We start from the raw sequence: 27,020 nt of genomic DNA on the forward strand, positions 1-27,020 counted from the left end.
GCTTGGGGCCGTGGAGCGGGATTTTGTCCCCTCTGTTGGTGTTCACCCGGAGCATCGGGTAACAACTGACCATGAACATCAACCGGAGCTGGGATGTTCTGGTTCGGATCATCATAATTTATTCCCAAGTTTCGATTCATATTGCAGTGTACGCTCTTATTCGAGATCGTATGGAAAAAAGGGTTCTCTTACTCTCCGTGTATTGGCATACAAAGAGGATAGTTCTGCAAAAAATCAAAAACAATAAAACAAAGTAAAATCAAGAAAATATCAACTAAATTATAGTAATATGTTCAAGTTAATCTGAAAGCTACTTTCCCCAGCAGCGGCGCCAAAATTTGATACGCTCAAACTTACTTCTCAAATAAGAAGTAAAGAGGTCCTGTCAATTAAATAACCCAACTAGTGAGGTTGGGATCATTCCCACGAGAAAAATAGTCTAGACTTAACTTCAACCTGTTATTACTATTGTTTGGTCAATGACTTCCTTGAAAAGTAAAAACAATAAAAGGGGGTTTCTATTTCTAAATGAATGAAAATAACTAACGCAATTGAAAGAGACACTTAAGAACTTTTTTAATCAATTAATTAAAGTAACTAGGGTTTACATGTTCCCCACAGGTTCATAACTTGATAATTCTAACTATAACAATTCTTTCCTAGTATCTGGCATGCAAAGTGATAAGTTATGTATTTCTAAATCCTTGGTCCGGCATCTAGAAAATCTCACTCCGCACCTTGATCCGGCTACGTATTTTGCTATCCTAACCCTTATCTTTACCTCATATTAAGCATCGTATTCGATATTTGACTAAGTTATTACCTCGTACCAATCAATACTAGCCTATTAGATAGTGTACACTAAATCTATGTTGATAATTATTTTCTATTATCTACCTCCTTGGTCCGGCAAGTAGCATTAAGGTGAGTTCTAACGTTGTCCATCCGTTAAAAAGACTTCTAAGCGAAAGAATTATTAATCCATGCAAGACACCATTCTAGAATTTTTATTTTAGTTAGGTTTTATCTCATTATTTGCCTATGGTACCCACAACCCTAGTTATGGAGTTTAGTTGGTCATAGTCATAATCACAATATTCAAATATATTAAATAAGAATTCATGTACTTACTTCAATGAGAAAGAGTAAAATCTGAAATTTTGCTTGATTAATCACCAAAAATCACTTGCAAGAATCTCAAAGTAATCAATCGTCTCATAAAAAGTCTAATGATAATTAAAAGTCTAACAATACAACGTTTACTAATACGGTGTCTAACAATCAAAGAATATAACAATGATCCCGAGTCTAACCCCAAAAACGAGGTTTTTCAAACTATTTATTGAAAATAAAAGCCTAATTAAATAAGGACTCTATTTGGTGGAAATCTGCCAAAACGCGGCTGGGTCGACGGACCTCGCGACGGATGGTCATGGTCATGACGGACCGTCATGGACTCTGTCGTCCCATACTTATGCAATTTCTTCTGTTTCTCACTTCATTACCCTCGACGGCAAGTATGACGGACCGTCATAGGCACAACGGTCCGTCGAGGGTCTTCGTTCCAAAACACTTCAACTCTTGGATTATGGGTACTGGGATTACTTCTCTGAACTTCATGACGAACCTGCAGGATAGACCGTCATAGACACGACGGACCGTCACAAGCTTCGTAACCCCACACTTGGTCAGACTTCCCCACCTTCTTTCAGCGACTGCACTACGCTGCCACCTACGGACCATCACAAGCTCCGTAGGTGGTCTCTTCTGCATTTCTTCGCTCAAAATATCTGCATTCATCTTTGGACAGATTTCCTGTAAAATAAAGAGAAACTTATATAAACATTAGGACAAAAAGGCTTTTGGACACACTAAACTTAAGGAAAAAGTATTCATAATACCGTGAAACCACGGTATATCAGGGTGCGGTGGTTTGATCATCACATATGTCAGCACGACCCGTCATCTAGACCATGACACGATAAGGGTCCCATTGAATAATATCTAAATATGATGGAGTCCAACTATGGACCATGGGTAGGTTTATGGAATAGGGAACCAATCACGGTTCATGAATTCTGCCATAGTTCATCACTTGAGGTGAGTTCTGTTTTTTTTCTAGTTTTTTTTGTGTTACAATATCTCCACCTTGGGATCATCGTCCTCGAATGAAGACTAAACTAGCTAAAATAGATGGAAAGAGGTACAACCCTACCACCAAACATTGAAGACTAATTTTTGACAAAAATGAATTTCTTAAACATGAAAATACGCAGAAAATGCAAGTACAAACTGAAGGAACATGATTCTAAAATAAATTTTATGCATGAATGACAGAAAAACTTAAAAGGAACTGATACCTCAAGCTGAAGCGGAATAAGAAGGAAAGAGGTGAGGATACATGGACTTCATGGTTGTTTCTGCTACCCAAGTAGCTCCCTCTATGGATTGACTCCTCCACAAAACCTTGAATGAAGTGACTTCGTTGTTTCTTAATCTCCTAACTTGACGATCAAGAATCTCTTCTTGTACATCCTCATAGGAAATACTGTCTTTCATTGACACATTCTTTAATGGCACTAGGGATGTTGTATCACCCACACACTTCTTCATTAGTGAATTATGAATGAGTGGATTCACTGCTGCTAATTCTTCTAGCAACTCTAACTCATAAGCCACTTTACCAATCCTTTTCAAGATATAATAAGGGCCTACATATCTGGGACAGAGCTTTGCTATCAGTATGTCCTCTACGGTCTGAATGGTATGCTCTGCCTGACCATCTGTTTGTGGATGAGATGCTATGCTAAGATTAATCTGTGTACCAATACCTTTCTGAAATGACTTCCAAAAATAAGAGGTAAACTGAGGACCTTTATCTGAGATGATAGACAAAGCAACCCCATGCAACCTCACAATACCATTAATGTAAGGTTTGACGTATTCGTTTGCCAAATTAGTAGTCTTAACCGCAAAAGGCGAGGATTCTTAATAACTTTGTCAACTATCACCCAAATATGTTATGCTCCCTGCGAGTATAATGTAATCATGTAATGAATCTTTGTTGATAACTTCCCTCTTCTAAGTAGGAATGTTGATCTCTTGAGTCATACTCGTGGTTTCTTTGGTTCTACCTTAACTTGTTGGCAATTGGGTCACTTAGCCACAAAATATTCTATATCCCTTTTCATACGATTCCACAAATAGACTTCCCACAAATCACAGTATATCTTAGTGGCACCAGGATGAATAAACTACCTAGAATTATGGATCACCGTCTTGCTTTTCCTTAACCTCCGCTACTAATGAGATTTTGATCCGTTATGACCTGTCACACCACCATTTAATATTCTCACGAGACCAACTCCTAAACGAGCAAGCCTGTGAACATCCCTTATTAACTCTTTTCTTTCTTTCTCAACATGTGCTACACTAACCATATATAATCTACAAAGGGAATGTTCTACTTCATTTGTCTTACCGGGATGGTAATTCATAGTCATGTTATAATCCTTGAGGAACTCAAGCCTTTTTTTATGACAAACATTGAACTATTACTAGGTGAACACATATTGAAGGGTCGTATGGTTAGTGAACACATCTACATGAACACCATACAAGTATTTTCTCCGAATCTTAAGTGCAAATGCCACTTCTTCAAGCTTGTGGTCATGAGTTGGATAATTCTTATCATGCACCTTATATTGTTTGGAAGCATAAGAAATAACCTTATCTCGCTGCATCAACAAACAACCTAGGCCAACCGTGATGCATCACGATAAATCACATAACCTTATGAACTCTCTGGTAGAGTCAAAACAGGAGTTGTAGTCAACCTTGTTTTCAGTTCCGCTATGCTTTTATCAAAATTATCTAACAACTGAAACTTAACCTTTTTCTAAGTAAACTTAGTCAATGAAATGTCTATGGATGAAAATTTTTCCACCAACCTTTTGTAATGACTCGCTAGACCCAAGAAACTTCTAATATCTATAGGAGAGGTAGGATTAGCCCATTGTTTCACTGCTTCTATTTTGTGGGAATATACTTGAATCCTTTAACTAGACATAATATGCTAAAGGAAAGCAACTAACCACAACAAAAAATATTATTTGCTAAAATTAGCGAATAACTGGATATCCTTGATTGTTTGCAAAACAACCCTCAAATGACTTGGATGTTCTTCCCCACTCCTATAGTAAATGAGGATATCATCAATAAAGATGATGAAGAACAAGTCCAAATAGTTCTTGAACACTCTATTCATAAATCCAGTGCAGGAGCATTGGCTAGTCCAAATGACATAACTAAAAATTCATATTGACCATACTGAGTTCTAAAGGCTATTTTTGGAATGTCACTATCTCTTACTCTAACCTGATGATAACCGAATCTAAAGTCTAGCATTGAGAAATGACTGACACCCAGAAGTTTGTCAAACAAGTCAACTATCCTGGGGATGGGTAACTTATTCTTGATTTTGACATTGTCCAACTGTCTATAATCAATGCACATTCTAAGAGAACCATCTTTCTTCCTTATGAATAACACTGGTGCACCCAATCGGGAAATACAAGGTTAATAAAGCCCTTATATAGAAGGTACCTAAACTGCTTATTCAATTCCTTTAGATTTTTTGGAGACATTATGTATGGATAAATCGACATAGGTTGGGTATCCGAAAGAAGATCAATTTCAAAGTCAATTTCCCTCTCGGGAGTACCTCTTGGAAGATCTTCTAGAAACACTTCAAGAAACTCATTCCCTACAATGACTAACTAAAAAGAATTGGGATTTTAGAGCTTTAATCCATTATCCCAACTAGATGATAGATATAACCCATAAAGATCATCTTTCTATCCTTAAGGTAAGAAATGAATCGACCCATAGGTGCTAAGCTACTACCCTTCCATTCTAAGATTGGTTCGTCAAGAAATTGAAAACGGACAATCTTAGTTCTATAATTGACTGAGGCATAACATGAATGTAACCAATCTACTCCTAGAATGACATCGAAGTCTACCATTTCTAATTCTACAAGATCTTTTGAGGTAACTCTATAAGAGACTATGAAGAGGTAATTTTGGTATACTCGTCTACCTATACTGGGTTACCGACTAGAGTAGAGATTGACAAAGGTTCTTACAGGGTTTATGGACTAACATCAAACTTAATTACTATATAAGGGATAACAAAGGAAAAATTGGCATTTTTCACCTAGATTTCATCGTTCAGTCCATTTAGTCCTTTGAAAGTGTTTTAACAATTTTTTTGATTCTAACTACTATAGATGACTTCTAAACATATAAAAGTCATCTAAGAACATGAATTTCAACCTTGAATCCAAAACTTTAATTCAAGGGAAGTTAAGAACCGTGTTTAGAAGTTAAGAAGCAAGTCAAATCAATTTCTTAAAGTTTATATAGTCTTTAACAAATGTTGTCACTTTGTTTTAAGGCTCAAGTTTCAAGTTAATCAAAGAGTATAGAGTTGAGTTCATTTCTAAAAACTTATAAGGGAACTAAGTATTTCCTAACAATTACAAATGTTTTCACACTTCGAGCAAGAAAGGAACTGAGATTTCCAAAAGAGCCTTTGGTCTAGTTTTTAGTAAATAGAAAACTAATATTTACAAGAGAGCTTTTAAGATAAGTTTGAAAAATTATCTCAAACCAGAGAAGAATTTGTTTTTAAAATATATGAGCTAATTATTTTTGGGACTATTGCACACCGATATGGGGATGCGATTTCATAATAATTCAAGCCTCCATAAACCATGTACCTTCATGGATAGAAGAAGGGTCATACTTTTAGATGATTCCTTAGTGCTTTTTAGCATATACTAATGGATCCACTTAGTAGTACAGGTTATACAGTGAGGGCTATATATAGTATGGTCCTCTTGCATCATGAGGTAAGATGTCGAACCATCACTTAGACTCATACTAATGGTTGTCGGTTAGAAAATCTCCCACAGAAACTATATCACTTCATATATAAGTAAAGTTGAGTTTGTTATTGCATTTATTTAAAGAACTAAGTTGTTTACACTCTTTCAAAATCTTTATATATATACTGCATGCTTCTTACTACTTTATATTGAGTTAAATTATTCTTGAGTTGAGTAGAGCTAAGGTAAGTAATTATTCTTGAGTTGAGCAGAGGCAAGGTAAGTGTTCCTTCTTACTCTTTTGCAAGCTTAAGCATTCCAAATCGCATACTCGTGCATTAAATGTAGTGATTTTGGTTGGCCTACATCTTATTATGATGCAGACAAAGGTAACTAGGATCAACATTATCCAGCTCCTGGTTGATCCAATTGAGCATTCAGAGTCAGTGGTGAGCCTCCTTGCATTTCAGAGGACACTTTTGTTCTCTTTTACTCTTTCTTTTATAGGGCGGTTTGGGGTCTGTCCCAACTTCCATATTAATTTTATAGAGGCTTCATAGACAGTCAAACAAATAGTTATGAGTCTCTAATTTTTTTTATTACAAATCTTTTGATGTCTAAGTTGCCAATTAGATAGATTATATTTCTTTATGTTATTATATGAGATTGATTTTAATTAAGTTAAGCCTTCTGCTCTGGAAGTAAGCCAGGCCAAGGGTAAAAATGAGGCTAGTAATGGTCTTGCGTGCCATTTTCACCCAGGTTGTAGGTTGGGGCGTGACAAACTTAGTATTCAAGCAAATAGTTCAAGAGTTCTAGGGAGTCTATGACGCCGTGTCTGTAGAGTTCTAGTTATCAGTGTGAAGCGTGCCACATCTATAATTAGGAGGATGAAACATTTAGGAATTTTTCATATCCATTTCGTTCTTTATATTTTATCTCTAAAAGTTTCCCTCTCATTTCTGATTATGTGTATTTCATATAACCATGCCTCCATGAAGTTAAGTTCGAGGTCATCCTGCTAGGTGGAAAGTCACACCAAAAGATCCAAGGGTAGCTAATGTACCAAATGTGTAACCTCAAGGCGAAGTCACTAATGTTGAATTTTGTGAGGCTATCAGGATTCGATCCAAGTCGTAACTAATCAAGTTGGCCAGGAATCGACGGGCAGTAGATTGAATGACGCCCAGTTGTTTAGAAGAGTAGCTCCAAACATAGTGATGGGACCATAGCCCCCAAGAAATGACTCTCTGAACCAAATGACGCCTAGTAGGACATTCATCGTTCAAAGGACGCCAAGTTGATGGGTCCGTCGTTTGGAAGCCTACAAAATTTGTCTGCAATTCGTCCATGCTTGGGGTGTTTTGGTAAATTTACTCCAAAACTTTTCAAAGTTATGGACGGGTTTTTAAGGGGTTTTAGGCATTTTAAATTAGTTTATACTCCTAGAACCTAAGTTAGTCTTCACTTTTAAGAATCAAAACCTCCTACCCAATAAAAACTCTCTCGAAGCCCCATTGAAGCTTGAACTCAAGGTAGAGCTTGGATCGAACGTTTTGGATGATTTATTCACCAAATTTCGTGGGTTTTCTCATATAAGGTACGGAAATTCATCCTAATTCCTCGCTCAATCAAGGATCCAATCCGAAGGCTTTTCAAAAAGGGTTTCAAATTCCTAATTCTTCTATTTTGAATTCTAATATGAGTCTTTGCATGAAAATATTTTAACGAATGATATTTGATATTTTCAATGTTAGTTTTAAATTAAAAACTCAATGACCCCATGCTCATGAAATTCTCAACTTTCAACTTATGAAGTGGGTTTAATGTGTATTATTAGATAATGTTAAGGTTGTGCTTTTCCTTATGTTGTATTATGTTTATGTGTTGTCTTTCTATTCTTCATTATGATGATTTTTATGGAGGATCGAAAAAATGTGGTAAAGAAGGTAAAGGCTTGAATGAAGGTAAGTTGATCTATCATGCTTAATTTTTATTAAATTGATCTTGAGTGGTATGGTCCACCTTTGGTGGAGGTGTTTACTTAAAGTATATGTACTTGAAGGCATTGAGGGTGTAGTAAAGTGATGTTACGATATCTCTCTCTCTCTCTCTCTCTCTAACAATATATATATATATGTGTGTGTGTGTGTGTGTGAGAGAGAGAGAGAGAGAGAGAGAGTTGTATTGTTAAGTTATTAATGTGTGTCTTAAATATGCTATGTCAAAATGAAGTATAATGTGAATGTGAGATATGATAGTGCGTGAATAAGGATGATTATAGCATGAATATGTTAAGAATTCAAAGTTATGAATATGGTGGTTATGTGAAGAGTGTTCTTACATATACTCACACAGACTTTGAATGAATGAATGAAGTTAATGAATGAAAATGAGGGATTCTAGGGTAGACACCATTCGTGAGTAGAGATGAAGTGTCTAATACCAACCCTACTATTCCTAAGAACTCTAGTGAATGAAGAAGGGGTAATTTGGGGAGGACATTCTTCGGGAGTTGAAATGAAGTGTTTAGTAGCAACCTCATAATCCCCTAGATCTTTCTAAAAAAAGGTTGGAGGTTGGATACTCTTCATGAGGTTATATGTAGTATTCAAAAGCAACCTCTAGAGATTATTACTCTTCTTGAGTTGAGATGTAGTACTTGGTAGAATCTCTTGACCTATAGCTAATGAATGTAATGATTGTCTAGAACTCCATGGGAAATTATGCTTAGCACCGAGAGGATTTGCAGAAGGGGTGGATACTCTTTGTGAGTAGAGATGATATACAATGTACCTCTTGAGATAAGTACTCTTTGCGAGTTGAGACGTTATACTTAGAAACAATATCCTTATCCCTAAACTATGCGCCCACATAGGTTTAGTTATTGGAGATCCATTTAAGAACGACCCTAGGAAAGTGGGGGTCTTTATGTGAATTTCCTAAATGCATGTTTGTTCCTTCTTGTATCTTTAGGAATGAATGTTGACTTGTTGAATTGAAATGAAGCATGGTTATCTTTGGTAGTCTTAAGGATCTCTTAAGTGTGTATTGAAGAGGTTGTGTGGGCGGTCTCTTCATGTCTTACCTAGGTGAGTCGTAGGATAACTTTTGATAGGAAGGTCCATATAATAAATGGATTTCTTGTTGAATATGACTATAAATTGAGAAGTACGGAAGTTTTACCTTGTATGCTAAATGATGAATTTTATGATGCTTTGTAACTTGATTGATGAAGGTTTTACTATAATGGCATGAAAGGTTTATTTCAACTAAATTGACATCTTTAGCATGCTTTGCATATGCCATACTTAGTACAATGTTTGTACTAGACCCATACTCTTCTATATTTCTATAAGTATAGGTGGAAGGCAAGTGACGGTTCTTAGAAGTCATAGCTTGGGAAGTTGATTCTCTCAGGATTGTTATGTCCTCATATATTTGAGGACATACACTATGTTTCTTTTAGTTTCTTTGTTTTAAAGCCTTGTATAATACTTAGTATGTTTTCTTTCAGTGTAAAGCGTCGTGACCCTATGATATTAAGACGTGTCTAACTTGGCTTGTGATTATGAGCCTTGTTACTTAGTTTTTATAGAAGAGTTTACTTTTTATTAATGTTGTGAAAAGTTTTAATTCCGCACTATTTTTCGTACATATGAATGAAAACTAAGAGGCTTGTACAGGACCTCCGAGAGGTCAAGTACGCCATGTGGCGGCTTAAGAGTGCTCTAATTTCTAGGGTGTATTCTTGGGTCGTTACAAACTTGGTATAAGAGCATAAGGTTTTGAGAAATAGTTTAGGGTCCAAAGTCCCACAAACCACGTCTAATAGAGTCTTTTTCATTGGTTTGAGTCGCGTCACATCTATGAGCAAGAGGCTATAGAACGATAGAAGTTTCACTTTCTTTATTTCTCTTGGGTCATTCCATAGAGATTAAATCAATGGGATATCACTCTTATTTACTTTGGTTGGTGGTCTTGTTGATGTGATTACTTCGTAGGGGTGATGTTAAAAGGATAGAGGGAGAAAAATATGAGTTTTGATGCATATTGTGGTTTTGTGACTAGATAAATATATGGAAAGGTGGATTTGGCAGATTGTGATGTGATGCCATTTATGGCTATGTGTGATCCATGAGATTGTAGGTATTATGATGTATCTCTATCACGATAAGAGTTATAATGGTTGAATGAATTCCTTTTGGGGGAAATGATTTATTTACCGTTATGTTCATTGATAGTATAAAATTAAGGTGTAGATTTGAGAAGTGTTGAAGGATTGTGGTAAATTGTAAGAGTTGAAGCTTGACCTCTTGTGTGGGTGATTTTTCATAGTTTTCCTTGTGTTGGATCGAAATTCTTGTATAGGCTTAGTCCTAAGAACCGGAGATAGTGAGCTTACCTAGGAAGGTGATGATGAGGTTATGCTAGAAAATGTTAGAATCCATATAGCTAGATTTTTGGTTGCCAAATGGATCTACCTTATAGGTGGAAAGAGAAAGAGGAATCTTTATTCCATGAGTTTCAGTTATGTGGTTCCTAAGAGTTGAATGAGGTGATGTTTAAGAGAGTTTATCTAAGCTTAAATCCTAAGAGAAGGATGTTATGCTTGACTAGTAAGGTTGATTGTTAGTCTTGATGTTCATAAGTTAGGTTAGTATGAGTTCCCACCTTATCATAGGTATAGTGGGATTATGAAGTATGAGACCTTGAAGATGCTTGGTAATGGTCCTAACAAGCATTAATGAGAATGTGTAAAGGAGCTGATTCAGAATAAAGGCCCCGATAAGTCATAGTTCCTTATGGTTGTTTTGATTTTTTTCCTAGATGGGTTTACCCTAAGTGGGGGAGAATGAGTTGAGTAGTAAGGTGGTTGATATCCTTATATTTTACTTCTATTCTTACTCAAGATTGAGACCAAAATTCTTAGTGATTTTGTCATGTTTTGGAGTCTTGCATATGATTATGAGTGGCATGTCTCCTTATGTTATGGGTGTCATTGATGATATGATGTTTTTCATTCTCTTGATGACACACTACAAGAAAAAAAAATTTTAGTTGCATTAAATATTGACATTAATAAAGAGTGCTAAAGTCTTTACCGACATTAGTTAAGTGCCATTAGAACTGATGTCGCTAAAGGCTTTAGGGACATATACAAAGAGTGACAATTGCGGCTTAAAATATATATTTAAAGTCAATTAATAATTAATTGCCGCTAATGATCATTTTGTTGTAGTGAAATCACAGTTATATGAGTAGATTAGTAATTAATATATATTTCTCATGTCAATGTGTAGCTAATGATATTTGCTTAATTTCTTCAAAAGTTTTTATGTTTATGTGCCAATGTGTGATTTTAAAGTTATTACATGTTGAGCTTTATAATGATATGATTACCATGTCTAATGATTGGAGAAGGTAGTTCCTCCATAAATGCAAAGAAAATGATGAAGTAAGTGTGCCCTTTGAATTGTGGAATTAGTTCCATGTTTGCTTGTGTTTCTTAGAGTGCTTAGTTATATGAAGTTGGTATTCCTTGTAAGTTTGGTCCATTGACTATGAATGTTATGTCCATGATGATATGTGTTGTGATCTTCTAGTTGAGTCCTTTATTTCCTTGAAAGTCTTTACTGTCATTCAAGGCCAAATGTTGTTTTAATTGGGAAGTTGTAATGACCCTTAAAATGAAATAGGTAAAACGAGAGCTTTACATATGTATCATGAGTTTATAATGCATATAATAATTAATTCAGCATTAGATGTCATTTTTTTACGTTTGGAAGTCAAATGTCAAGGGACGACCAAGACGTTCGCTGACTAGAAGTCTATGTGCTTGCATGTGTTGTTATGTGCCTTTGCATGTTTTATGTGTTGTTTGCGTTTCATATTGATAAGAGATGACCATAAGACCTATATTAACATTTTTAGGGACTTTATGTCCGCCTACGATTTCCCAAGGACCACCCTTTGGGTCATTTAGGAGGACCCAAGACTTGGAAAGAAAGCTGCCAAGCACTTTCCAAACAACGACCCTAGTCGACGGCAGTAGATTGAATGATGCCCCATTGTTTGGGGGCGTATATCCACACTTAGTGGTGGGATATTAGCCCCCAATAATTGACTCTCTGAAACAAACGCCTTCCATCATGATGGGACGTCATTCAAACAACGTCCAATAGATAGGTCCGTGTTTTGGAAGCTTGCAAAAGGTGTCTGCAATTCGGCCATGCTTTGGGGAAAATTCACCCCCGAGTATTTTAAAAGGTATGGACGGTTGGTTTAAGGGTTTTAGGTACTTTAAGTTGGTTTATACTCCTAGAACCTACGTTAGTCTTCACTTTTAAAATTTAAAACATCCCACCCAAGGAAAAATCTATCAAAAAACCCATTGAAGCTTGACTCAAGGTAGATCTTGGATTGAAGGTTTGGGACGATTGCTTAACCAAATTTTGTTATTTTTATTCATATAAGTTAGGGTAGTTCATCCTTGATTCCTCGCTCATTCAAGGATCCAATCCAAAGGCTTTTCAAAAAGGGTTTCAAATTCTAAATTCTTCTATTTTGAATTCTAAGCATGAGTCTTTGCATGAAAATGTTTTAATGAATGAAATAGGATATTTTCAATGTAGTTGATTATTTAAGGTCAAAAACTCAATGAACCCATGCTCATGAAAATTCTCAACTTTTGACTTACGAAGTGGGTTTAATGTGTATGATTAGATAATGTTAGAGTTGTGCTTTTTGTTATGTTGTATTGTGATTATGTACTGATTTTTTGTTCTTTATTATGATGATTTTTACGAAGGATTGAGAAAAGGTGGTAAAGGATTGAATGAATGGTAAGTTGATCTATCTTTATTGGTTTTTATTGAATTGATCTCGAGTGGTATGGTCCACCTTTGGTGGCGGTGTTTATATATATATATATATATATATATATATATATATAGTCCTTCAAGACGTTTTGAGGGAGTATTAAAGTGATGTTATAATATAAGTTGTATCGTGAAGTTGTCAATGTGTGTCTTGAAGATGCTATGTCTAAATGAAGTATAATGTGAAAGTGAAACATGATCGTGTGTGATTTATGATGATTGTAGCATAATTATGTTTAGAAGTCAAAGTTATAAATATGGTGGTTATGTGAACAGTGTTCTTACATATACTCACACACACACTTTGAATGAATGAATAAAGTTAATGAATGACAATGAGGATTATAGGGTAGACACCATTCGTGAGTAGAGATGAAGTGTCTAATACCAACTCTACTATTCCTAGGAACTCTAGTGAATGAATAAGGGGTAATTTGGCGAGGACATTCTTCGGGAGTTGAAATGAAGTGTTTAGTGGCAACCTCACTATCCCCTGGAGCTTTCTAGAGAAAGGTTGGAGGTTGGATACTCTTCATGAGTTGATATGTAGTATTCAAAAGTAACCTCTAGATATGAATACCCTTATTGAGTTGAGATGTAGTACTTGGTAGAATCTCTTATCCAATAGCTAATGAATGTAATGAATGTCTAGAACTCTGTAGGGACTTATGCTCATCACCGAGAGGATTTGAAGAAGGGGTGGATACACTTCATGAGTAAATATGTTGTATTTAATGTACCTCTTGAAATGAGTATACTTCATGAGTTGAGATGTAGTACTTCAAGGAAATCTCCTTATCCCTTAACAATGCGCCCGCATAGATTTAGCTAATGGAGATACATGTAAGGGCTAAGTGAACGACCCTACCATACGCAAGTGGGGATACTCATCTGGTAGGGGTGAATACCGGGATTACATGTCTACATATCATGGTTTATGTCGGTTAAAGCTATCCCCCACAAATAAATGTAAATGAACTAAGTCTCCTTATGGGTTTACTACTTAGGATAGGTGGTGGAATGGGACACTATCTATCCATTGCCCAAGTAGACATTTGGAGGAAGTCTTGGTTTGTCCTTTTATAAAAATTATGAATGGGTTATTATGTAATGTATATGAAGTAAGTTGACTTATGTATTATGTTATTGAACCATGTTGATATTATGTCAATTTCTGATGAAGTTATGTAAATTATGAATGTGATATGCCTAATCTAAAGTGATTCTTAAGTAGTAGTAAGTGGTGCTACTTTCACATTGCACTAAGTGTAACTTGGGGGTTTTCTTGGAGGATGGTCTTTGTGTGAAGTTCCTAAATGCATGTATGTTCCATCTAGTATCTTTAGTAATGAATGTTGACTTGTTGAATTGAAATGAAGCATGCTTATATTTGGTTGTCTGAAGGATCTATTAGGTGTGTATTAAAGATGTTGTATGGGCGGTCTCTTCATGTCTTACCTAGGTGAGTCTTAGGATAACTTTGGATAGGAAGGTCTATATGATAAATGAATTTCTTGATGAATATGACTACATGTTCAGAACTATAGAAGTTTTATGTTGTATGCTAAATGATGAATTGTATGGTGCTTTTTAACTTGATTCATGAAGGTTTTATTAAAATGGCATGAAATGTTTATTTCAACTAAAATTTCCTATTTAGCATGATTTTGCATATTCCATATTTAGTATAATGTTTGTACTAAACCCATATTCTTCCATATACTATAAGTATAGGTGGAATTTTGTACTAAACCCATATTCTTCCATATACTATAAGTATAGGTGGAAGTCAAGTGAAGGTTCTTAGAAGGCAAAGATTGGGAAGTTCATTCTCTCAAGATTAGTATGTCCTTATATGTTTGAGGACAAACCATGTTTATTTTAGTATCTTTCGGTGTAAAGGTTCGTGGCCCAATAATATTAAGACATGTCTAAGTTGGATTATGATGATGAGATTTGTAACTTAGTTTTTATAAAAGATTTTCTTATTTACTTGTGTTGTCAAAAGTTTTAATTTCACACTACTTTTCATACCTATGTGATGAATTAAAGCTAAGAGGCTTGTACAAGACCTCCGAGAGTTCAAGTATATCGTGTGACAACTTAAGAGTGCGCTAACTTATAGGGTGTATTCTCGGATCGTTACACCTGTTTTGAAAAAACTTTCTTGAGAAATTTCTTTTATCTGAGAACTGAAAGAGGCTACAGTACAAGGGTTTCTTAAGCTAAAACATGAATCTTTAATTGTGCACGAGTATGGTTTGAGGTTCCCCCAGCAGACCCTCTATGCTCTTGAAATGGTTAAGGACATGAGGAGCAGAATGAGCTTGTTTGTCGCTGGCATGGGTCAAATGCATCAAGCAAAGAGAGCAGGGTTGCAATGTTGATAGGCGACATGGACATATCAAGGTTGATGGTTTATATGCAGCACGTTGAAGAGGATAAGTTGAGTGACAGAGAAAAGTGTAGAAGCATGAAATCTATGAAAGGGAATGAATATGGATAGCAAAAAGGTAGTATGAACCGTCCATCTTTTCAAAAACAAAAGGGACATGCGCCATTATCTTCTAGTTTACTTGCACCTAGAAACGAGGTGAGTTTAATGGACAAAATTCACAGAACTTCAAAGCTAGACCAACATAGTCCCAAGGTAATGTGGCACAAGGAGGTAGTTGGGCTCATGTATATGGTAGATTTGGTAGAAACCACGTTGTTAAGTATCGTGATGGCTAGTGGGGTTGTTTCAAGTGTGGGCAGGAGGGACAATTCATGAAAGAGTTTCGCAAGAATAAGAAAAGTATTGGAAATTTGGGCAATAGAGCCTAGTTTACATTAGTTGCTCCACCAGAAAGTGTTGAACCTTGAGGAGCTACTACCGGCACTGTGGAGGGGCAAAACACCTCCATGCAATCACTAGTCGCCAAGAGCAAGAGAACTATCCAAATGTTATCACTGGTATGATTTAAGTCTTTACTTTTGATCTTTATTTTTTTCTAGACTAGGGAAAAGTTTCTATTTTGTAACTCATTATGTTACAAATAAGCTTTAAATTTTTTCTAAGAAACTTTGTAAACCCTTCAGTGTTTCTACACCTGTTGGGGAGTCTATTCTAGTAGAAAGAGTCCAATAGTGATTTCAGCGTTTCTATCAATCACAAGAACAACATGTCTTACCTACCTGAGTTAGACATGGTAGATTTTGATGTCATTTTAGGTATGAACTGACTTCATGCCTGTTATATGTCAATAGATTGTAAAACTCGAGTTGTCATGTTTCATATTCCTAATGAGCTAGTTATATAGTGAAGTAGTAGTTCATCAATGCGTAAGGTTCATTTTATTTCGTACCTTAAGGCGAGAAAGTTAGTTTCAAAGGGTTGTATCTATCACTTAGTCTGAGTTAATGACTCAAGTGTCGAGGTACTTCCTATTCAATCAGTTCCTATAGTAAAAGAGTTTCCAGAAGTTTTTCCTGATGATCTACCCGGAGTACCTCCTAAGAGGGAAATAGACTTCGTCATAAACATCATTCTAGATGCTCTTCCTACATCTATTCTGCCATATAGACTGGCACCAAAAGAGTTGAAAGATTAGAAAGAACAGTTAAAAGATTTGTTAGGTAAGATCTTAATTCGATCAAGTGTCTCTCCTTGGGGCGCTCAAGTCTTGTTTGTGATAAAGAAAGATGGTTCCCTTAGGATGTGTATAGACTACCATCATTTGAATAAGGTTACCATCAAGAATAAGTATCCTCTTGCAAGTATATATGATTTATTCAATCAACTTCAGGGTGCCACTTATTTATTGAAAATAGACCTTAAATCTGGCTATCATGAGTTGAAAGTTAAAGAATGTGATATTCGGAAGAAAGAAAACTTTTAGAACCAGATATGAACATTATGAGGTTTTGGTCATGTCATTTGGTTTGACTAATTCACCAGCATCGTTCATGGACCTTATGAACAGAATCTTCAAACGTTATTTAGATATGTTTGTAATCATTTCAATTGATTACATAATAATCATTTCGAGGAATGAAGTAGATCATGCTAGTCATGTCATATTAGTTCTTCATACTTTAATGGAAAGAGAGTCCTAATCCAAGTTCTCTAAGTGTGAGTTTTGGCTAGAGTTTGAGACATATTAAGGCCACATTGTTTATAGGGAGGAAATTAAAGTGGACACTCAGAAAATTCAGTTAGTGTAGAATTGTGCTAGACCCACATCTACAACTAACATTAATAGTTTCTTGGGTTTTGTTGGATATTATAGGAGATTTGTAGAGGGTTTCTCATCCATTTCGTCTCCTTTTATGAAATTGACTCAGAAAACAGTGAAGTTTTAATGGTCTGAGGCTTGTGAGAAAAGCTTTGAGAAATTGGAAAAGAAGTGAACTACTGGCCCATTTTTTACCTTACCATAAGATACTCAACATTTCGTGGTGTATTTTAATGCATCTAGGCTTGGTTGGGTTGTGTTTTGATGTAGAATGGAAAAGTTATAGCTTACGCCTCCTAGCAGTTGAAACTTCACAAAAAGAATCACCTGACCCATAACTTATAATTGGTTGTCGTAGTTTTTGCTCTAAGGATATGGCAACAATACTTGTATGGTGTTCATGTTGATATATTCGCTAATCACAAGAGATTAATATATGCGTTCACCTAGAAAGAGCTCAATATCTAACAAAGGAGGTGGTTAGAATTACTCAAGGATTATGACATGAATATTCTTTACCACCCAGGTAAGGCTAATGTGGTTGCTAATTCTTAAAGAAGGTTATCTATGGGAGCATCGCCCATGTCAAGGGAAAAAAGAGGGAGTTAGCCAAAGATATACATAAACTTGACCGTCTGGGAGTCAGATTTATGAATTCCACAAAAGGAAGAATAATAGTGACAAACGGTTATGAATCATAACTTGTTTCAAAGGTGAAACAAAAACAAGACCAAGACCTACTTTTGCTTGATTTGAAGGCAAATCTTCATATGCAAAGGGTATTAGCTTTTGAATAAGAGGGAAATGGCGTGTTGAAGTATCAGGGTAGGTTGTACTTACCAAGGTTGATAAGATCCAAGAGTGGATCATGGAGAAAGCTCATTGCTCAAGATATTCCATTCATCCACATTCCAAAAAGATGTACCACGATTTGACTAAGGTATGTTGGTGGAATGGTATGAAGAAGGGTATTGTTGAATACCCAAGCCTAGTGTTTGAACTGCCAACAAGTGAAAGTAGTACACCAAAGTCCTAATAGTTGGGTGCAGGATATTGAACATCCAGAATGGAAGTGGGAGATGATTAACATGGATTTCATCACAGTTTTCCTAAGTCTCGCAAATAGTGTGATTCTATTTGGGTGACTATCGACAAAATGAAAATTATCCCATTTTCTGTCTGTAAAGACTCCCTATTTAGTATAATATTATCCCAAGTTTTATGTTCAAGAGGTTTTAAAACTTCATAAAGTTCCTGTCTGTATCATTTCAGATAGAGGTGCACAATTTACTGCACAGTTTTGAAGATCCTTTCAGAAATGTTAGGGTTCAAAGGTGAACTTAAGTACTATGTTTCATCCTCAGTCCGATGGGAAGTAGAGCGTACCATCCAGATATTTGAAGATATGTTAAGGGCTTGTGTTATTGATTTCTTGGGAAATTGGAATGATCACCTACCTGTCATTGAGTTTGATTACAATAACAATTATCATTCAAGCATCCAAATGGCTCCATATGAATATCTTTATGGGAGAAGATGTAGATCTTCTATTGGGTGGTCCAATGTTGGTGAAGCATGATTGATAGGACCAGATATAGTTCACCAATCTATGGAGAAGGTGAAAGTGATTCATGAGAGATTGAAAACGGCATAGAGTAGTCAAAAATCCTACACAAATGTCAGGAGAAGACTATTGGAGTTCAAAGTGGATAACTGGGTATACTTGAAGGTTTCACCCATGGAAGGTGTTATGAGGTTTGGTAAGAAGGGAAAACTTAGTGCCCCATATATTGGACCTTATCGCATAGCCAAAAAGATTGATAATGTTGCTTATGAGTTAGAGCTACAACAAGAGTTAGCAACAGTTCATCTAGTGTTTCAAATATCTATGTTGAAAAAGTTCATGGGTGATCATTCATTGATTGTACAACTGAGAATGTTGGGATTAAGGATATCTTATCTTATGAGGAGATTCAGGTTCAAATTTTTGATTGCCAAGTTCGAAAGTTTAGAAAAAAAAGGCAACATCAGTTAAAGTCCTATGGAGGAACAAATTTGTTGAAAAAGTATTTAGGAAGTTGAAAAGGATATGATGAAAATTTATCCACATGTCCTTGAATCCGGAAAAGATGTAGATCAAGGTACTAATTCTTTTCTTAAACTATTTATATTTTGAGTAAGCATGTTGTTACTAGTTTGTGCTTGATTGAATGCTGAATATGATGTTGCTACCCTTAGCTTTGTAAAAAAAATATCATTCAGTATGAATGTTCCCAAGGGGGAGATATTGTAACATCTCTCAACTTCAACTAGCTAAGAATAAGCTAAGAAACTAAAATTAATCATTTTTGGATAGAAAGGGAAAGAAAACCTGGAAAAAAATTGAAGTTAAGAAATTGAGTTTTTGGTCATTTTCAAAAAGTCATAACTTCTAGATCAGGATGACTTGGAGGTGCTTCAGTATATGAGTGGAAATATCTTGGAATAATTTTTCCAACGTCGTAGAATTTGCGTGATTTCGATATCGTGTTAGTAAGATATGCCTTTTAAAAGTTGTGTTGTTGGATTGAGGGAAGTCCAAATCCGGATTTAGGGAAGGGCAAACTAGTCTTTTCTCTAAATAATTTCCTTATTCGTTTTGGGATTTATTGGGGTAAAAATTAAATTAGTTAAGTTTGGAAAACTTAAAATTATTCATAGGGCTTGAAGAAGAGAAAAAAGAAGAAAATAAGGGAGAGAAGTCAATTATTTGCCAAGAACATCAAGCTTTGCGAGTGGAATTCGTCGGGGTGATCCCTATCAGGGTATGTGAGTCTATGTTAACGTTGGGTTCATTCACCCACGTGACAAACATGTTTTATTCAATGTGATTTTAACCTAAAAGATTGTATTTTGAATGTTATTGAATGTTGTTCTTGAATTGCATCTGTTCTTGAACATTGGTTGAGATTTAGGAGTTCCTTGAGGATTACAGTGTTGTTTCTTGAATTATTTGAGTTAGATCCTTGTGTATGATTTGGGTACATTAATATAAGGAGAATTGTACAAAAAGAATCGATTTAAAATGATTTAAGATCAGAAAATGGGAGTAAAAGTTTTCAGAATTTACCTGAAGTAACAAGTAGCGCGACACGCCCACATAGTGCCAGAAACGTTGGCGTGGTGTGCCTGCACTGTGCATAAAAGTGGCCACTGAACCTGAGGCCTATCAGTGTGTGTCACCAGTGTTCCATGATCAAGACCCAGACATTTGGGGCTGGCGTGGCGCGCCCGGATGTGCCTAAATCCTCGTTTTTCTCCTAAATGCCATTGTTCAATTTATTTAGTCGTTCTAAAGTGTTTTTACACTTCCTATTGATTCTAACTACTTTAAATGACTTCTAAACATATAAAAGTCATCTAAGAACATGAGTTTCATCCTTTAATAAAAAATATCAAATTTAAGGGAAGTTAAGAGCCAAGTTTAAAAGTCAAGGAATAAGTCAAAGTGAGTTGTTAGAGTTTCTAGAGTCTTTAACAAACGTTTTAAGTTTGTTTTAAGTCTCAAGTTGAAAGTTAAGAAAAGAGTAAAAATTTGAGTTCATTTCTAAAAAGTTATAAGGGAACTAAGTATTCCCTAATAGTTATAAATGTTTTCACATTTCGAGCAAGAAAGGAAACTGAGATTTCCAACAGAGCCTTTGGGCTAGTTTTTTGTAAAGAGGAAATGTTAATTTCCAAGAGATATTTTAAGTTAAGTTTGAGCAATTATCAAAAATCAAAGAAGAAGTTATTTTAAAAACATATGAGCTAAGTAGTATTGAGTACCGATATAGGGATGCGAGTTCAAAATAACACAAGCCCCCATAGACTATGTAGTCATCATGGACAGAAGAAGGGTCATACTTTTTAGATGATTCCTTAGTGCTTTTTGAAATAGACTAGTGGATTCACTTAGTAATTCAGGTCCTATATTGACAACAAAAGGTATAGGACGGTCCTCTTGCAATGTGAGGTAAAACGTTGTACCATCACTTAGGCTCATAATGATGGTTGTCGGTTAGAGAATATTCTACAGAAACTATATTACTTCATGTATAAGTAAACTTGAGTTTGTTATTGTGTTTCTTTAACGAATTAAGTTATTTACATTGTTTTACAACCTTTATATATATACCTCATGTGTCTTACTTATTTATATTGGGTTAAAGTATTCTTGAGTTGAGTAGATCCAAGGTAAGTGTTTCTTTTTACTCTTTTTCAAGCCTAATTTATTTTAGAATTCCAACTCGCATACTCATACATTCAATGTAATAATGTCAATTGGCCTTCATCTTATATATATCTCAATATGTATATACATATATATATGTATATACATATATATATATATATATATATATGTACATACAATATATGAATGAATCAAAGTAATTTAGGAAAAACTATTTTATGATGAAGATAGAAGTAACCAGTATCAACATCTAGTGTTTCATTGATCTAGTTGAGCATTCAGAGTTTTGTAGTGAGCCTAGTTGCTTTCCAGAGGATCCCTTTTATTGCTTTCATTGTTAATTAGTTAATTCGGATTTTGTGTATCTTGTCCTGACGTCCATCTCATTTGTTTATAGGCTTCATAGATAGTTAGAGTATTCTTCTTTAGTCTTTTCATTTTAATTATCTTATGTTGAGACTTGAGTTTACCTTATTGGATAGTTGAATGTTTTCTTTATAAAAATCTAAGTTTTATATGAGTTATATTTAATAAGTGATGTCTTCCACTAGGTAAGTAACTCAGGCCAAGGGTTTTCTTGGGTTAGCATTGATTCTCAAGTCATTCCCTCCTAGAGTGTAGGATCAGGGCGTGAAAAATTTGATATCCTAGAACAGAGTTAAAAAGTCCTAGTGAGTCTGTATATGTGTTTATAGAGTCTTCGTTATGGCTGTGAAGCGCACCACATCTACTATTAGAAAACCGCAACACTTAGGAAATTATTTCACTTCTTTGACACTCATTTTGTGTGCTAGAATTTGATCTATGTTTGTGCATGTATTTCAGGTGATGCCTCCACGAAGAGTTGTCAATGGTCATCAAGCTAGAAGGAATGTTGAACCACAGAAATAAGGGGTACCTAATGCCCCAGGAGTGCAACCCCAAGGAGAGGTCACCAATGCTGAATTCTGTGTAGCTATCCGAATGTTGAGACAAGTAGTGACCAATCAAGTTGGGCAACAGATAGGGAATCGATATAAAGTGGATAAAACTTCAAGGATTCGAGAGTTCTTAAGAATAAATCCTCCAAGCTTCACTGGTGTTCTAGTGTTACTGAGGATCCAAATAATTTTGTTGATGAGCTTTGAAAAGTTTTTGAAATCATGCACATTGCTAATACTGAAAGGGTGGAGCTAATTTCATACCAAATGAAGGGTGCCTCTAGGATATGGTTCGACCAATGGAAGAAGACCTGAGTTGACGGAGCACCACTTACGAGTTGGGCTTACTTTGAGGAGGCCTTTTTGGGGAATTTACTTCGCAAAGAACTTAGAGAGGCTAACGTACGAGATTTCCTCACACTTAAGCAAGATTCTTTAATTTTTCATTATTATAGTTGGAGGTTCACACAACTTGCTCGCTATGCTCCTGAGATGGTTGCTAACATGAGGAGTAGAATGAGTATAATTAGTGTTAAGTTATCTCATCTGTCTTATGATCAATGTGCAACATGTTCAGGAGAAAACGTTGAGGGATAGAGAAGATTTTAAGAATAAGAGTGATAAGACATCAGGGAATGAGTCTAGGCAGAAGAAGAGTAATGTCAATCCGTCATCCTTCCAACAGAAACAGAAGTGAATTGCTCTATCATTTGCTAGTGCACCTTCACCAAAGAACAAAAGGGAGTACAATAAAAAGAATTTCAGAGCTAAACCTTCCTATTCTCATGGTAGTATGGCACAAGGGGGTAGTATGCCTCCTGCATTTGGTCAGAGTGGTAAGAACCACTCATGGGTGTGTCTTGATGGCTTCATTGGTTGCTTTAAGTGTGACGATAATGGTAATTTTATGATAGAGTGTCTAAAGAACAAGCAGTGTAATGGTACTGGTGGCAATAGAGCCCAGTCTTCTTTAGTTGCTCCAGCAGACAGAGTTGTACCTAGAGGGGCTAGTTCAGGTACTGGTGGAAGAGTAAACCTCCTATGTTCTATCACTAGTCGCCAAGATCAAGAGAACTTTTCAGATTTTATCACTGGTATGATCCAAGTCTTTAAATTTAATGTTTATGCTTTGCTAGATCTAGGAGTGAGTTTTACCATTGTAACTCCGTATGTTGGCAATGAGTCTTAATGTTATACCTTAGAAACTTAGTGAGCCCTTCAGTGTTTTTACACCTGTTGGTGAGTGTATTCAGCAGAGAAAGTCTATTGTGATTGTCATGTTTTCATCAATCACAAGAGCACCATGGCTGATTAAGTTAAGTTAAAAATGGTATATTTGATGTCTTTTTTGGTATATAAAGAATTCATGCATGTTATGCCTCAATTGATTAAATAACTTGAGTTTTCAAGTTTTACTTTCCAAACCAGTCTTAGAGTTGAATTGTAGTTCAGCAGTGCCCAAGGATGATTTCATTTCGTACCTTAAGGAAAAAAAGTTGGTTTCCAAGGGGTGTGTCTATTACTTAGACCGAGTTGATGATTCTAGTGTTGAGATACTTCTTATTAATTTCAGTAGTAAAAGATTTTCTAGAAGTCTTTCCATATGATCTTCTCAGAGTCCCTCCTGAGAGAGCAATAGACTTCAGTATAGACATTCTTCAAGATACTTGTCCTATATATTTTCTTCCATATAAAATGGCACCTGCAGAGTTAAAAAATTTGAAGAAGCAGTTGAAAAATCTCCTTGATAAGGATTTTATTTGACCAAGTGTCTCACCTTGGGGCACTCTGGTCTTTTTTGTAAACAAGAAGGATGGTTCCTTTAGGATGTATAAATATTAACGTCAGTTAAATAAGGTTACCATCAAGAATAATATCATCTTCCGAGAATTGATAATCTTCTCAATCACTTTTAGGGTGATACTTGTTTCTCTAAGATATACCTCATATCAGGCTGCCATTAGTTAAGAGTAAGGGAATGTGATATTCCAAAGACAAAATTTGGGACTCGTTATGGTCATTATGAGTTCCTAGTTTGTCATTTGGTTTGACCAATGCACATCCAGCACTCATGGACCTTATGAGTAGAGTATTTAAACGTTATTTAGATATGTTTATTGTCATATTGATTGATTACATACTAATATATTCAAGAAATGAAGAAGATCATGCTAGTCATCTTAGAATAGTATTCCAAACTCTAAACGATAGAGATTTGTATGTCAAGTTCTCTAAGTGTAAGTTTTCTCTTGAGTATATGGCATTCTTAGGCCATATTATGTCAAGAGAGGTAATTAATGTCAATACTCAAAAAATAGTGGCAGTGCATGATTGGCCTAGACCCACATCTCCAACTGTTATTAGGATTTTCTTGGGTTTGTCTAGCTATTATAGAAGGTCTCTAGAGAGGATCTCATATATTTCATAGCCTTTGGCCAAGCTAACTCAGAAGACAGTAAAGTTTCAATGTCTGAAGCTTGGGAAAAAGCTTTCAAAAATTTAAAAAGAGATTGGCTACTTCCCAAGTTTGACCTTACAAGAAGGTACGCAAGGCTTCGTTGTTTATTATGATGCGCTTAGAGTTGGTTTGGGTTGTGTTTTAATGTAGAATGACAAAGTTATAGCTTATGCTCCAGACGGTTAGAAGTTCATGATAGGTACTACCCAACCCATGATCTAGAGTTGAATGTCGTAGTTTTTGCTTTAGAAATATGGCGCCATTATCTTTATGGTGTTCATTTGGATGTGTTCACTTATCATAAGATTCTTCAATATGTGTTTAATTAGAAAGATCTTAATCTCAGATAAAAGAGGTGGTTAGGATTACTCAAGGATTATGACATTTGTATTCTTTACCACCCAGATAAGGCAAATGTTGTTGATACGTTGAGTAGGTTATCTATGGGTAGTACCGCCTTTTTCGAGAAAGATAAGAAAGAGCTAGTAAAATATGAGCACAAACTTACATTGTTAAGAGTTCGACTAATGGATTCAACAAAAGAAGGCGTAGAGGTAATGAATGGGGATGGATCATCATTAGTGTCAGAAGTATAAAAGAAATCAAGACAAAGATCCTATTTTGCTTTAATTGAAGGCAAATGTTCATAAGCAAAAGTATTGAATTTCGAACAAGGAGGAGATGGTGTATTGAGGTATCAAGGTAGGTTGTGTGAACCAAGGTGGATGAACTCTAAAAAGGGATCATGGAGAAACATTATATCTCCAGATATTAGATTCATCTGGGTTCCATAAATATGTATCGCGACTTGAGAGAAGTTTACTGGTGGAGTGGTATGGTTTAGAATATAGAACTTCCAGAATAGAAGTGAGAGATGATTAATAAGGACTTCATCACAGGCTTACCAAGGTCTCGCAGGCAACATGATTCGTATTGGGAATTGTCGATAAAATGACAAAATCAGCCTACTTTTTGCCGGTAAAGACTACTCATTTAGCAGAGGACTATGCCAAGTTATACATTCAAGAGGTATTAATACTTCATGGAATTCCATTTCCATTATTTTAGTGAAGGTGTGCCATTTACTGCATTGTTTTTGGAAGTTATTCTAGAAAGGCTTCGGTTCAAAGGTAAACTTAAGTACTGATTTTCATCCTCAAACAGATGGTCGAGTAGAGCACACTATCAAGACTTTAGAATATACGATAAGGGCCTGTGTGTTTGATTTCAAAGGTAATTGGCATGATCACCTACCTGTCATTGAGTTTGCTTACAATAATAGTTATCACTCTAGCATCCAAATGGCTCCTTTTGAATCTCTATATAGGAGAAACTTTATATCTCCTATTGAATGGTTTTAGGTTGGTGAAGCTAGGCTGAAAGTACCAAACTTAGATTATCAAGTTATGGAGAAGATTAAAGTTATTCAAGAGAGGTAGAAAACATCGCAGAGTTGTCATAAATCATATATTGATGTTAGGAGAAGGGAGTTAGAATTTGAATTAGATTATGGGTCTACTTGAAAGTTTCATCCATGAAATATATTATGAGATTTGGTTAGAAGGGAAAGATTACTCCCTCTTATATTGTCCTTTAAAGAACATCGGAAAGGATCAGTAATGTAGCTAACAGGTTGGATCTACCACAAGAGTTAGTAGCGGTTCATTCGATATTTCATGTTTCCTTATTGAAGATATGCATGGGAGATCCTTAACTAATCATACCAACGGAAGATATTGGTATAATGTATAGCTTCTTTTATGAGGATATTCTTGTTCAGATTCTAGATTGCCAAGTTTGCTAGTTGAGAACAAAAAAGGTAGCATCAGTCAAAGTTCTTTAGAGGAACCTTCTTTTTTTGAGAAAGCTACTTGGAAAGCTGAGAAAGATATGAATAAGACATATCCACATCTTTTTTAATCCGGAGAATTTCCAAATTAAGTTACAAATTATCTTCTTAGTACTCTTTAATTTTATATGCTTGATGTGCTAGATTTGCTTGTTAGGTGTTTGAACAGAATGGTTGATATTACATCCTTAGACTATTAAGATTAATCTCATTCAACAATGAATTTTTTCTAGGAGAATATTTAGTAACATCTCTCTATTTAAAAGAACTAGAAAGAGATAGAATTAGAAAGAGTCAATTTAAAGAAAATGAAAAATCTGGATATTTGAGAAAATTAAGAGTTTTGGGTCAACTATAAAAGACCATAACTCTTAGATCAGGATAAGTTAGGTGGGCTAAAATATACCGTACTAATATATTTGGATTATCCTTCCAACGCTAGTGAGTTTGCTCAGTTTCGAGTTCGTATAAATGAGATATGTCCATTTGATGTTGGGTTGTCTAGATAAACAACAGTCAAAACCAGATTTTTGAAAGGCATTATGGTTTTTTCACCGCCTAATTAATCGTTTTCATTTATGGTAATTAAGTT

General features: G+C 35.5%; 1 long non-coding RNA gene across 1 annotated transcript in view; it reads right to left on the reverse strand.

The window, feature by feature from the left end:
* Nucleotides 1-1,191: 1,191 nt before the first annotated feature.
* The window catches only part of LOC138347218 (uncharacterized), a 31,927-nt gene continuing 6,098 nt past the window's right edge, over nucleotides 1,192-27,020 (reverse strand). The window contains exon 2 of the long non-coding RNA XR_011219976.1: nucleotides 1,192-1,815. This is a non-coding gene — a long non-coding RNA (uncharacterized lncRNA). The remainder of the gene's footprint in view (nucleotides 1,816-27,020) is intronic.

The sequence above is a fragment of the Solanum lycopersicum genome, chromosome 3 (assembly GCF_036512215.1).
Source record: "Solanum lycopersicum chromosome 3, SLM_r2.1".
Taxonomy (NCBI): Eukaryota; Viridiplantae; Streptophyta; class Magnoliopsida; order Solanales; family Solanaceae; genus Solanum; species Solanum lycopersicum.